At 44.1% G+C, this 15,231-nt stretch overlaps 1 protein-coding gene and 1 pseudogene across 2 annotated transcripts in view; both read left to right on the plus strand.

Annotated features, from left to right (window-relative positions):
* NR1I2 (nuclear receptor subfamily 1 group I member 2) overlaps window positions 1-15,231 on the plus strand; it is a 36,393-nt gene that overhangs the window by 8,749 nt on the left and 12,413 nt on the right. The gene's annotated exons all lie outside the window — the stretch shown is intronic.
* Window positions 866-1,411, plus strand: LOC129034143 (prohibitin 1-like; annotated as a pseudogene).

The raw sequence follows: 15,231 nt of genomic DNA on the forward strand, positions 1-15,231 counted from the left end.
TATGTCTGACATCCAGACTCACTAGAAGAGGATCTAAATGGGTCAGGGAATTACTTGTCCCTGGGACAGAGCAATTACACCATCCCTCACAGGCCGCAGAAGGCCTACGGACCTTTGTTTGGGCAAGGCCTATGGACCTTTGTTTGGGCACCAGGAGCTCCTCTGAGAGCAGGTTTCGGGTGGGCTTGGCCTCTAGAGTGGCCTCCTCCTGCAAGGTCAGGCTAGATTAACATCTGTGAGAGTCTCCTGTACAAGGAGAGGTGGGAAGCTATGAACACTCCTATGTAACACCATTTGTCCCCTTGTGTAATTGCTTCACCAATGTTGACAGCTCATGTGACACACCTATCTTCTTCTGATGGAGGAAGGAAGTAATACCCAAAAGAATTCTTTGATCATCCCTGTCCTAAAAAAAAGTTACTTGATGGGTCTCTTGTCAAAATCAGTGATATGGTTTGGATGTTTTGTCCCTTCCAAATCTCATGTTGAAATATGACCTCCAGGCCGGGCACAGTGGCTCACAACTGTAATCCCAGCACTTTGGGAGGCCGAGGTGGGTGGATCATCTGAGATCAGGAGTTTGAGACCAGCCTGGCCAACATGGTGAAACCCCGTCTCTACTAAAAATATAAAAATTAGATGTGGAGTTCAGAGTGGAAACAGGTGTGAGAGGGTTCAGCTGAAGAAAACATAGCTGCCAAGTGTTTGAGTCCATCGGCATGTTTGGGCTGGCCTTAGCTGTTGCAGGAGGCCTGGTGAACTCTGCTTTATATAACATGGATGCTGGGCACAGAGCTGTCATCTTTGACCGATTCTGTGGAGTACAGGATATTGTGGTAGGGTAAGGGACTCACTTTCTCATACCATGGGTACAGAAACCAATTATCTTTGACCACTGTTCTCAACCACGTAATGTGCCAGTCATCACTGGTAGCAAAGATTTACAGAATGTCAACATCATACTGTGCATCCTCTTTGGGCCTGTCACTAGCCAGCTTCCTCGCATCTTCACCAGCATCGGAGAAGCCTGTGATGAGTGTGTGCTGCCATCCATCACTACCGAGATCCTCAAGTCAGTGGTGGCTCGCTTTGATGCTGGAGAACTAATCACCCAGAGAGAGCTGGTCTCCAGGCAGGTGAGCGACGACCTTACGGAGCGAGCAGCCACCTTCGGGCTCATCCTGGACGATGTGTCTTTGACACATCTGACCTTCGGGAAGGAGTTCACAGAAGCAGTAGAAGCCAAACAGGTGGCTCAGCAGGATGCAGAGAGGGCCAGAACTCACTGGCCACTGCAGGGGACGGCCTGATGGAGCTGTGCAAGCTGGAAGCTGCGGAGGACATCACGTACCAGCTCTCTTGCTCTTGGAACATCACCAATCTGCCAGCAGGGCAGTCCGTGCTCCTCTAGCTGCCCCAGTGAGGGCCCACCCTGCCTGCACCTCCGTGGGCCAACTAGGCCACAGCCCCAATGATTCTTAATACTGCCTTTCTTCTGCCTCCACCCCAGAAATCACTGTGAAATTTTGTGATTGGCTTAAAGTGAAGGAAATACAGATAAAATCACTTCAGATCTCTAAAAAAAAAAAAAAAAAAAAAAAAATACAAAATTTAGCTGGATGTGGTGGCGCATGCCTGTAATCCCAGCTACTCGGGAAGCTGAGGTAGGAGAATCACTTGAACACAGGAGGCAGAGGATATAGTGAGCCGAGATCGCGCCACTGCCCTCGGGAGTGGGTGACAGAGCAAGACTCTGTCTCCAAAACAAAAAACAAAACAAAAAAAAGAAATGTGACCTCCAATGTTGGAGGTAGGCCTAGTGGGAGGTGTTTGGTCATGGGGGTGGATCCCTCATGACTGGTTTGGTACCCTCGGTAATGAGTGATTCTCACTCTTAGTTCATACAAGAGCTGGTTGTTTAAAGAACCCGGCACTTCCTCTCTCTCTTGCTCCCTCTTGCTGTGTGAAGTGCCGGCTCCCGCTTCACCTTCCACCATGCTTGGAAGCTTCCTGAGACCTCACCAGAAGCAGATGCTGGTGCCACGCTTGTACAGCCTTCAGAAGCATGAGCCAAACAAACCTCTTTTCTTCATAAATTACCCAGCCTCAGATTCCTTTGTAGCAATACAAAATGGACTAACACAATCAGATCTCACTGTAACTCTGGAAACTTGCTGCCCACCCATTCTCTTCTAGCCAAAGTCCACTTTTTCCCCTCCAGAGTTACCACAAGGAAAATGGAACAGCCTCAATCCTTGCCACTCAGGCAAGATTAAAGAGTTACAGTGCAGCAGAGAGGCAGGACAGGACCACTGTGGGCCAAGCGATCCCAACTCTGCCCAATCAGTAGAGGCTGCCTTCTGGAGGCTGTAGAGAGGATCAGTTTCCTCACCTCTTCCAGCTTCTAGATGCCACGGCAATCCTTGGCTCACAGCCCCTTCTTCCATCTTCAAAGCCAGCAACTTAGCATCTGACCCTTTTTCCACATCACGTCTCTTTCTCTGATCAAACCCAGGAAAGTTTTTCTAATTTTAAGATTCATGTGATTAGACTAGGCCTGCCTGGTTAATTCAGGACACTCCCCATCTCCAGGTTCTGTACCCTCATCACAACTGCAAAACCCCTTTCGCCATATAAGGAAACATATTCACATGTTCTGGGGATAAGGGTGCAGACAACTTTGAGGGCCATTATTCTATCTACCGTAAGGACACGATCAAAAACATTATAGAGGCATGCACGCAATTAGTTAATGAAAGTGTTATGACATTTTTCTGAATTCTGTGATGTTGTTACTTATCGTTTTTAATGTTTGTCATTTGTTGTGATTTCTTTTCTCATTCTTTCTTACAAATATTCTCTTTGGTACATAATTTTGTATTTGTAATTTCGTATTTTTTTAAATTATTTTTTAGACAGGGTCTCACTCTGTCACCCAGGCTGGAATGCAGTGGCACGATCCTAGCTCACCGCAGCCTTGAACTCCTGGGCTCAGGCAATCCTCCCACCTCAGCCTCCCAAGTAGCTAGGACTATAGGCATGCACCAACATGCGCAGCTGAGTTTTTTGTTTGTTTTTTTGGGGTGTTTTTTTTTTTTTGAGATAGAGTCTCACTCTGTTGCCCAGACTGGAGTTGTGTGAACATGGCTCACTGCAGCCTCAACCTCCTGGGCTCATGTAATCTTTTCACCTCAGCCTCCTGAGTAGCGGGGACCACAGGTACGTGCCACCACACTTGGCTAATTTTTAAATTTTTTTGTGGAGACAGGGTCTCACCGTGTCACCCAGGCATGTCTTGAACTCCTGGGCTCAAGTGATCCTCCCACTTTGGTCTCCCAAAGTGCTGAGATTATAGGTGTGAGCCACTCACCCAGCCTTTTTTTTTTTTTTTTTTTAAGAAATAGGGTGTTGCTATATTGTCCAGGCTGGTCTCATACTCCTCACAATTGATCCTTCCACTTCAGCGTCCCAAAGTGCTGACATTAGAGGCATGATCCTCCACACCTGGCCTATATTCTTTTTTCTTAAATAGGACTGCCCAGGCCAAGCGCCATGGTTCATGCCTGTAATCCCAGCATTTTGGGTGACCAAGGCAGGTGGATCACCTGAGGTCAGGAGTTCAAGATTAGCCTGGCCAACATGGTGAAAAACCTGTCTTTACTGAAAATACAAAATTAATCTGGTGTAGTGGCCCATGCCTTGTAGTCCCAGCTACTCAGGAGGCTGAGCCAGGAGAATCGCTTGAACCCGGGAGGCAGAGGTCGCAGTGTGCCAAGATCGTGCCTTTGCACTCCAGCCTGAGTGACAAGATTGAAACTCTGTCTCAAAATACATGAATTAATTAAATTAAATAATGTAAAATAAAATAAAATAGGACTGCCCAAATTGTGTAAGCCTCAGAACCCACGTAAGCTGACTAAAGGGCACCTCTACTTGCCCACTGACTAACCTGAACACCAGATGAAATTTCTCTTCCAAACACCACTAGTTGGGGAGTCGGCTTTTGGCTGGGGTTGGTCAGTGCACAGGCCAGTAAGGGAGCTGGGCAAGTGCAGAAGTGGAGACTAGCTGTGTCCCAGACAGGAGAGGACTCTCCGGCTGTGACCCTGGAGAGTCCTTTAGCAGGGCAAAGTGCAACGTAGGCAGACCTTAAGGGATGCCTCAGTAACAGATAAGCTTTGTGTGCCTGCGGGGGGACGGGAAGAGGGTGGGGCAGGAGAGGGAGATAAAAGGACTGTGAGGCATTGTACTGTGAATTCCTTCAGTCTACTGCTCTGCTCAGCCAGTCAGCCCTGCCTCCCTTGTTTACGACCACACAGCACTGCTGTGTGTCTGCCTTTCCTTGTGACTCTTCTCTAGCCTCTGCATGGCCAGCAGCCCTCTTCTTTTCTCCTACTCTCTTAAGAAACACGCCCATCACCTGCAGTTTCTCTGAGCTCCCCGTTAATCTGCCTTCCTCATCTCCTAATGCTGCCTCCTCCCTCCCATTGCCGGTGCCTGGAAATAGTCAAGGCCGGGTTCTGTTCTTTTGCTTGAATTTCTTTCACTTGGCTTCTTGACTCTTTCTAAACTACAATTCCCCCATTCTCACTGCCTTAGTTTTCCGTCTCTCTGTGTTTCTCAAACGATATCCCACCACGCCCTGACAAGGGCTTCTCTCTCATACATCATCACCTTTCTAGTATTTTGCTAGAAATATATAGTGGGATTTTCTCTTTTGCCCTCCATTGTCACTAAACTTCCCAACCTAATCGGCAGTGTCTTGCACCTTCTACTGATCATTTCATTCTTTCTTGCACTAAAGATGACCACTTCCCACATCTGTACTCAATTCCAATTTGGCCCAGATGTATCTGCAGCACTCACCCGTGTTCTCACGCCGAGTCTCTAAATATTTGACTCCAAAGGTCACTAGTGGATCACCTCCCTGCCTCTCACTTTCCCCCAAGGCACAAAGTCTTCTCCCAGCACCTCCCTTTAGTCCTTCCCTTCCTTGTGTTTCTTCTGTAGGGGGAGGAACATGTTCAACTTTGTGATTTTTTTCTAGTTTATAGTTGTGATCTACCCTATACCACTGAATCATCTCAAATCACTTAAACACTCACACCAAGTGTGCCGCGCTTCACGGCTTAATCCCCTGTTGATCAGAAAACCCCAGGTCCCTGGAACTGAAGCAGGGTCTCATTCAGCCTGACATGACCTGAAATTTCTCCCTGACTCCTTTCCCAGCCCCCAGACAGGGGACTTGCAAGAGTCCCTGTATTGAGCCTCCTTGGAACCCACTGTCCTCCGTTGGTCATGTTCCACCCAGCAGGTTCTGTTTAGTTCTAATCCTCAATGCTGCTTCGCATCCCTTCCTTGCTCCATTGTCCAGCCCTGAGCTCACTCAAGCCTTGTACTGCTCTCCGCTTTTCCCTTCCCTCCCAACCCTATTCCTCTCCTCCCTACATACTCCTGGGAGCCTTGCTCCTTCTGTAGCAGAAACTTCACACACATTTTCTTTCAAATTCCCCTCCATTGCTATCTCCAGTTGCACCGCTCTTCTTCATTTCTTTCCCTCCACGTTCAAACTTGTCTTCTCTGGAGGGTATGCTCTCCAGGGGGCTCCCCCTGGCCCGGTCTCAGCGTGGCGTCTGCCTTTCTGGTTCCTTCCCACCTTCTCTCCCCTCACTTCTTGCCCTAGGCCGGATCTGTCTATGGCAACAGCCTCTGCAGCAGTGCGCTCTCCTCTTCCTCTTCATGCCCAAAGCAATGTCAGCCTCTCTCAGCAGCTTCCATTTTATTGTAGGGACACTAAGTACAGAGAAGTTAGTGAGCAAAGTGAGTTAGTTCAACATCAGTGGCAAGGGCTAGGACATGGCCTCCTGACTATGACAACAAGACAATGCCCACTATATCTCCAGCCGCCAGGAGCAAAAAACGAAGTCCTCTGACCTCCAGGAGGCTGCCAGCCAGCTGGGTCCTGTTTGGTCAAATCAGTCACTCCCATGTTTATGTATGTGTCATTCATGGAAGACCTCCCTTCTCCCTTTAATAGGGAATTTGGGGCCTTTTAGCAAATGAAGTAACTGCACAAAGACGTGTGTGTGTGTGTGTGTGTGTGTGTGTGTCCCCTTCTCATTCTTATGAAGTCCTAATGCTCCTCCACTACCCCCAAACAAACACAGGGGATCTTATACTGAAAATCGGCATTCACAGAAAGGAAATGGCCTCATGAGGAAGCAGAAGGAACAACCTGTTTATGGGAGAGCTCAGTGTGGGCCAGGCAGGAGGTGTCACGGCCCTTCCTCTGCGTCTACCATACCTCCTTCTTCAAGCTGTTTAGGTGGTGCTCTGGGGTGTCAGCCTCCAGGCGTTCAGCCATCAGACTCTTACTCTAAAGAGGAAAGGGAAAACTGAGGAAATACAGACAATTATAGAGGAGAAAATGAAAATAATTCTAACCCCAAATTCATCACTATTTCAATTCTTTATATATACGTATCTACACACACAGATACATACATACATATCTCTAAAAGATAGCATATACAGGACATTATTATTATTGTAGTTTTAAACTTTCAATATTGTTTTATATGCACCCACATATTTACCCTTTTTAGTTCTCCACATTCCCTCCTGAAGTTCCATGCTCCCCACTGGCTTTTGCCAGGATAACTTTCTTTAGTATTACTTGTAATATAAGTATCTGCTGGCAACAAATTCTTCAGTCTTTGTCTGAAAATGTCTTTATTTTGCCTTTACAATAGAAGGATAATTAAACTATTGGTCAAATTCTTGGATAGCAATAAAGATATCAACCCATTGTCTTTTCTGTTTTCCAATTTCAACTGAAAAGTCAACCATTAATCTTAATTTTATTTCTTTGTGGTTAATTTTTTTTTCTGGGTATTTGTAAGATTAGTTTTCTTGTCATCGATTTCCAGCAATTTTACGATGTGTGGGTAGGTGTGTGGGTAGGTATGTGTGTTTTTAATCCTTCTTTCATTAGTTTCAAAAACTTCTTGGCAAGTGTGTTTTCCCAGATTGCTTCTGTCCCAGTCTTGTGTCCGTAACATATGTTAGGCTATTTCACTGAGTCTCGTGTGTCTCTTACGCCCTGTTCTTTTCTTAATGCTCTTTTTTGTTTGTTTCTGTGCTTCGGTTTATATGTTTTCTGTTGACCTAATTTTGAACTCACTATCACTGTCTGTTGCTGATTCAATCTGTTGTTAAAACATCCAATGAGTTGTCAGTTTCAGATATTGTACTATTAATTTCTGGAATGTCCAGAAATGTCCAGTTGATTATTTTTAAAAATAGCATTATTGAGAGGTAGCTTATGTATCATAAAGTCTAATCATTTAAGTGAACAATTGAATAACTGTTAGTATATTTAGAGTTGTGCAGCTATCATCAAAATCTAATTCCAGGGCATTTCTGTGCTCCAAAAAGTACTCGGGAGGCTGAGGCAGGAGAATGGCATGAACCCGGGAGGCAGAGCTTGCAGTGAGCCGAGATAGCACCATTGCACTCCAGCCTGGGCGACAAAGAGAGACTCCGTCTCAAAAAAACAAAAAAAGAAACCTCATGTTCATTTGCAGCCACTCTCTATTCCACTCTCAGCCACAGGCAACCACGAATCTACTTTCTCTGTGGATTTGCCTTTCCTGGACATTTAATATAAGCAGAGCTATACAATATGCGGTCTTTGGGTATACTTCTTTCACTTAGAATAATGTTTTCAAGGTTCATCTGTGCTGTGGCATGTATCCTTCATTCTTTTAAACTGCTGAATAGAATTTCATTGTATATTAGTATTCCAGGTGCATTCCACATTTTATTGATCCACGAACCGGTTGATGAATATGTGGGTCGGGTTTTGGGCTATTATGAATAATGCTGCTATGAACATTTGTGTACAGTTTTTGTGTGTGGGCATAGGTTTTCATTTCTCTTGGGTGGATATGTAGAGGTGGAATTGCTGAGTTATGGTGAATTTGTTTAACATTTTAGGTAACTGAGCAATTGTTTTCTTAAGTGGCTGCACCATTTTACACTCCTGCTAGCAGTGCATAAGGGCTCAGTTTCTCCACATTATTACCGATTCTTACATCTTTTTGATTTGTAGCCATTCTTGTGTATTGTAAGAGGCATTTCTTTGTGGTTTCAATTTGCCTTTCTCTAATAACCAATATTCTTGAGTATATTTTCACGTTTATTGGTCATTCATAGCTTCTTTGGTGAAATACCTATTTTAATCTTTTGTTCATTTTTAAATTGGGTTATTTGTATTTCTATTATTGAGTTGTAAGAGTTCTTCATATATTCTGGATACAAGTCCCTTATGGGATATGTGATTTTTAAAATATTTTCTGTCTGTGTCTTATCTTTCTACTTTCTTAATAGTGTAGAAAGCACAAACATTTTCAATTTCAATGAAGTTCAATTTATCAACTTTTTTGTGCCATATTTTTTCTGATTAAAAAACAAACACAAAAACAAAAAAACTTTTAAAAGACAGGAATAGAATAAGTCTTCCTGAATGTAATATGACAATCTGTCTTACCAACCACCAGTAATATGCTTTATAAGGAAAACTAGGCTGGGTGTGGTGGTTCACGCCTCCAATTCCAGCATTTTGGGAGGCTGGAGGCGCATGGATCACCTGAGGTCAGGAATTTGAGACCAGCCTGGCCAACATGGTGAAACCCCGTCTCTACTAAAAATACAAAAATTAGCCGGGCGTGGTGGCAGGCACCTGTAATCCCAGCTACTCGGGAGGCTGAGGCAGGAGAATTGCTTGAACCTGGGAGGCAGAAGTTGTGCACCACTGCACTCCAGCCTGGGTGATGAGACTTTGTCTCAAAAAACAAACAAACAAACACACACACACAAAAAGACATATAATACCCGAAGCCTTCATGCTTTTGGTGTCATATCTAAGAAATCTTTCCCTAACCATAAGGACTTATTCTTATGTTTTCTTCTCAGAGTTTTATAGTTATAGCTCTTACATTTAGGTCCATGATTTTGTGATCCATTTTGAGTAAATTTTTGGTATGGCACAAGATAAGAGCTTTAATTCATCTTGCATGTGAATATCCAATTTTCCAAGAACCATTTTTTAGCAAAGCTGGTCTTTCCTCCATTGAATTGCCTTGCATTTTTATAAGAGATCAATTAATGATAATAGTAAGGGTTTATTTCTTGAATCTCAATTATGACCCATCAATCTCTATATCTGTCTTTATACTAATGCCACATTATCTTGGTTATTTTAGCTTTGTTGTAAGTTTTGAAATCAAAAAGTGTAAATCCTCCAACTTTATTATTCTCTTCCAACATTATTTTGGCTATTATGGGTCTTTTACTTTTCCATAGATCACAGTTCTCCTTTGAAGCTTTTCTTGACTTCATCCCTTTGTCTATATTATCTTCCATTTGTTTTTCATTAATCATAGGATGTTTTTTGGTCTTTTTTTCCCCCTTTTTGTGGAGAATGCGGTCTTGCTATATTACCCAGGCAGGTCTTGAACTCCTGGGCTCAAGCCCTTCAGAGGGTATGGGACAAGATGCCTCTGGATGTGGTCAGAGTGGCAGTAAGGTACCTCGGTCCATTCTTCTATAGCTGGAATTGAAATGGCAAGAAAAGGAGTGAGGGTCTTAGGGAATCATTTCCTGCCTGGGAACAGAGAGCTACATTAAAGGAGTCCCATGGCATGGAGGGACCCTGTCTGGGGTGAACCACCTAGGAAAAAGTTTGCAGGCAATCATGGAAATGAAGAAAGTTTAATAAACGGTTTACCCACTCAAAGACAAACCTTGTGAAGGATGCAGCATAGCACTGAATTAAGAACACAGGTTTTGGAGTCAGACTGACATGGGTTGAGATTCTGGCTCCGCCTCCTCCCAGCTAAATAATGTCAATGAATCACTCACCTGAAGAGGAGAGGGGCTGTGTGTGCTCAGTGCAGCCTGACAGTGCCTTCAGCAAACTGACAATTTTAGTCATGTGGAAAGACTAAATTCATTGATTTATTCACTCATATTAAATAAATGAATTATATTCTTCCCTTCTGAGAACATAGTCCTTAGCTTTAATATTCACCCTGCATACTGGATTTTAGAATTAATTATCTTTGCAAAGGCCTCTCTGAAGAAGTGTTTACTTTCACTCAGTACAGGAGATGATCCTTTCAACCCTCCTCTGACGAGATTTCACTGATTACTAAGCACCGTGAGAAGCAGGTGGAGCCCTCAGAAGCAAACACAGTTGTATTCAGTTAAAAGTACACATCTAATTGGTCTCCCTAAATTCTCATGAAAGAGAGATGTAGCTGGCACACCTCAGACACCCAGTCACTGTCATTTTCCTGCCCAGAGGGCAATATTCTGTAAAGGAACAGTGATGGAAGAGTGGCATGGGAGCAGGACTGCAGCTGCTGGGCTGGCTCCCCCATCACCCCAGTTCAGATCTATTTCTAACCCAACTCCAGGGGTTCTGCTTCCATTATTTCTTGCCGTGTAACAAATCTCCCCTAAACTCACTGGATTAAACCCACCTCTGTTTCATTTTCTGACACGATTTTCTGTGTTGGCTGGGCTCAGCTGGGGAGTTCTTCTGCACCACAGGACCTTGGCCGAGGCTGCAGTCACCTGGAGGCATAACTGGGCCGGGGAGTCCAAGAGGGCTCACCCACACATCTGCTGTTTGGTGAGGGCGGCCGGGAGGCTGGGGTAGCTGGTCCTCTCTCATCGGTGCGATCTCAGGCCTCTCCCTCTTCACATGGCCTCTCTGCATGGTCTCTTTGGGTGGTCACTGAGCAGGGTAGCCAGACTTTGTTACACGGTGGCTTAGGGCTCTCCAAAGACAAAAGCAGAAGCTACCGGGCTTCTTATAGCATAGGCCCAGAATTGTCTCTTCCCCACATTCTATTAACTAAGCAAGTCACAGACCATCCTAGACTCATTGTGGGAGGGGGCTGCGCAAGGGTGTGAATCTTTCGGGGCATGGCTCCTGGGGGCCACCTTGGATAACAGCTGTCATGGGTTCTCTAGCAGGGGCTTCATAAGTATATGAGAGAAGGAACTACAGAATGTGCCAGAGTCGGCTTGCTTAACACTTGGGCAAAACAAAATGAAAGTTATACAAATACCTTGGAATGAGATTCTGGCACTAATTCTACTATCTCCTCATTAAGAAATTGGGGAAAGTGTAAATTAGACATGATTTAAGTAAATGTCCTTTCTCTGGTCCTTTGGTGACATTTGTTTTATCTTCTTGGTCCATGTCACCTGTGGGCTTCTCCTGTGATTCATGTAGTCATGTTGTACTTGTCACTTCCATTATGGGGAAAAGCATTTATATTTATTGCTGAGAAAGCACCATCTCACCATCTTCAGTTGTCCGAAGTTCATAATTGATGTGCAGAATCTTTGCCAACTGTCTCCATTGCTCCAGGTGCTGCTATCCCTCATGGCTCCTGAATGATGCTGAAAATGTAAGGGAGGTTGGTCTCTTCTAATTTACACTCTGAAATACTATCCTGCTAATAACATTTTCTCTGCCTGCCTGTGATGCTCTTTGATTTTGGAACACTCTTTGTGTCTGTGAACAGTTAGAGGGTTTTGTAAAGTCTCTGGGTATTTGTCATAAGAGTGACTTCCAAGTTATTTGGAATATGTAACAGAATATATCTGGTGTGTAGTAGATGCTCAACACATGTCTGTTGAGCAGTATGATAAATGCCGTGATTATTGTTATGAGGAATAAATGAGTGCCATGTTCTGAATGTTTATGTTTCCCCCAAATTCATATGTTAAAATCCTCATCCCCGATGTGATGGCTTTAGAAGGCGGGGACTTTGGGGGGTGATTGGGTCATGAAGGTAGAACCCTCATGATTCAGTTAGTGTTCTCATGAATGAGACCCCAGAGGCTGGGTGTGCTGGCTCATGCCTGTAATCTCAGCACTTTGGAAGTCTGAGGCAGGTGATCACTTGAGCCCAGAAGTTGCAGACAAACCTGAGCAATATGGGGAATCCCTGTCTCTACTAAAAATGAAAAAAAAAAAAAAAAAAAGTAGCTGGGTATGGTGGCATGCACCTGTAGTCCCAGGAGGCTGAGTTGGAGGATTTCTTGAGTCCAGGAGGTAGAGGCTGCAATGAGCTGAGATCACACTACTGAACTCCAGCCTGGGTGGCAGAGTTTTTTCTTTTCTTTTTTTTTTTTTTTTTTCTGTCTCAAAAGAGAGAGAGAGAGAGAGAGAGGTCCCAGAGACCCAAAGAACTAGCTGGCTAGCCCCTTTCATTATATGAGGACACAGGGAGAAAGTGCCATAGATGACAGGAAGCAGGCTCTCACCAGACATTGAATCTACCAGTGCCTTAATTTTGGACTTCTCAGCCTCCAGAACCATGAGCAATAAATTTCTGTTGTTTATAAACCACTCAGTTTCTGATATTTTGTTATGGTAACCTGAATGCACTAAGACAATGAGTGACCTTTTACAAAGGACCTGAATAATCATTATTTTCCATTTTGGTATCTGTTCCATCCCTTATTTTCTAATACAAAATCTGTCCCAAAATACTAATCCTGAACCGAAGATTGCTACAGCTATCTGCTGAAACCACCTTTCTCAGTGTGCTTTTTTTTTTTTTTGAGACAGAGTCTCACTGTGTTGCCCAGGCTAGAGTACAGTAGCGCAATCTTGTCTCACTGCAACCTCTGCCTCTCAGGTTCAAGCGATTCTCATGCCTCAGCCTCCCAAGTAGCTGGGATTACAGGCACGTGCCACCACACCCAGCTAATTTTTGTATCTTTGGTAGAGATGGGGTTTCTCCACGTTGGCCAGGCTAGTCCTGAATTCCTGGCCTCAAGTGATCCACCCACCTTAGCCTCCCAAAGTGCTGGGATTACAGGCATGAGTCACCACATCCAGTCCCACAGTGTCTTTTAATATATTTACATTTAATGGCCAGGCGCGGTGGCTCACTCCTGTAATCCCAGCACTTTGGGAGGCCAAGGTGGGCGGATCATGAGGTCAGGAGATCGAGACCATCCTGGCCAACATGGTGAAACCCTGTCTCTACTAAAAAAATACAAAAAATTAGCCGGATGTGGTGGCAGGCACCTGTAGTCCCAGCTACTTGGGAGGCTGAGGCAGGAGAATGGTGTCAACCTGGGAGGTGGAGCTTGCAGTGAGCCAAGATCACGCCACTGCACTCCAGCCTGGGTGACAGAGCGAGACTCCGTCTCAAAAAAATAGATATACATATATATTTACATTTAATGTATTTACATTTAACTAGCAACATAGTTGGTATCTTTTTTTTTTTTTTTTTTTTTTGAGACGAAGTTTTGTTCTTATTGTCCAGGCTGGAGTGCAGTGGCGCAATCTCGGCTCACTGCAACCTCCGCCTCCTGGGTTCGAGCAATTCTTCTGGCTCAGCCTTCCGAGTAGCTGGGATTATAGGCACCTGCCACCATGTCCGGCTAACTTTTTGTATCTTTAGTAGAGGTGAGGTTTTACCACGTTGGCCAGGCTGGTCTCTAACTCCTAACCTCAGGTGATCCACCTGCCTCGGCCTCCCAAAGTGCTGGGATTACAGGCATGAGCCACCGCACCCAGCCCCATATTTGGTATTTCTACCACACATCTGTGTTTTCTATTTGTTTCACCCTTTCAGTTTCTTAACTCTCTGATTGCCTTCTTTTGAACTTTTTTCCTTCCATTTTTTCCTTTCTATTAACTTCCAAGTTATGCATTCTATTTTTGGACTTTTAGTGATAACCCTAGACGTTTCAACAAGCACACTTTACTAATCAAAATCTAAGATTTACCATCTTTTTTTCCCTTCAACAATACAGAACCTTAGTTACTGTGTCCATCCATATTTTAGTTGTATTTTGCTTTTCCTAATTCCCAAGATATTGTTATTATTGGTTTATGAAGTCATTGTTTATTCTGATTTTTACAGTAAATTTTTATTCATTTTTCAAATCTGCTTGGTCAATTTTGTGGTCATTTATTCTTTATTTATGTCTTCAACCTCTTGTACTGTTTATTTAAACATTTCTGTGTTTGATAATTCAAGGCATCTTCTCATGTCTAATTCTAGAAGTTTTTTTTTTTTTTTTGCTGACTCTTGCTTATCATGCTGTTCCAGTCTTTTCATTCATGACTTCTGAGTATTTGCTCATACTTCTTTGAAATTATATGTGATTATTTGTGCCTAGGTATAAAGTGGAAAGTGAGTTCCCCCAAAAAGGAGGATTTCTGGCCGGGCGCTGTGGCTCACGCCTATAATCCCAGCACTTTGGGAGGCTGAGGCGGGCAGATCACCTGAGGTCAGGAGTTTGAGAACAGCCTGACCAACATGGTGAAACCCCATCTCTACTGAAAATACAAAAATTAGCCGGGCATGGTGGTGGGCGCCTGTAGTCCCAGCTACTCGGGAGGCTGAGGCAGGAGAATCGCTTGAACCCAGGAGGCAGAGGTTGCAGTGAGCTTAGATGGAGCCACTGCACTCCAGCCTGGGTGACAGAGCAAGACTCAGTCCCCCCCAAAAAAAAAGAAAAGAAAAAAAAAGGAGGATTTCTGTCTGTTTTGTGGGTGTCTGGGAGAATTAACAACCCAAATGCACTTTAAATCTTAAATCAACTTTTTGGCTTGAGGTTTTTGTGAACACCTAAAGTATACATTTTGTCTGCAAGCCTACATAAAGTCAGGATTTTGATTTGAAAAATCAGGGATTTTCGCCTATGCTTGTTCAGTTCAGGTTTCCAGTCCATGTATTTTATTCACAGTGTAATGGAGGGCCAGGGTCAGAGACAGATTAATTCCTTATTTACTCTTACAGGTGAAACTGTCAGATGTCACCTGTCATGATGTTGGAAACAGGAATTTATGTGTTAGAATTTTACTAAAGTTTTGATTTTGGCTTTAGAAAAAGCATCCTCATCTGTGGTGGTGGCTGCCCTTGTCAGTCAGTGCCCAGAGAGACTTTTGGGGATGGTAGTAACAGGACAGTCCCCCATTTCTACTGAACATCCTCAGTGTCTGTTCCAAGTAGAATTCCAGTTATGCTCTCAAGGTGGAAGTTGCCTGGGGAGGACATCCTTGAGTACAGCTCAATTTTTTTTCTTTTTTTTCTTTCTTTTAGAGATGAGGTCTCACTTTGTCACCCAGGCTAGAGTGCCCTGGCATGATTCCAGCTCACTGCAGCCTCAAACCCTCAGGCT

The sequence above is a fragment of the Pongo pygmaeus genome, chromosome 2 (genome assembly GCF_028885625.2).
Source record: "Pongo pygmaeus isolate AG05252 chromosome 2, NHGRI_mPonPyg2-v2.0_pri, whole genome shotgun sequence".
Taxonomy (NCBI): domain Eukaryota; kingdom Metazoa; phylum Chordata; class Mammalia; order Primates; family Hominidae; genus Pongo; species Pongo pygmaeus.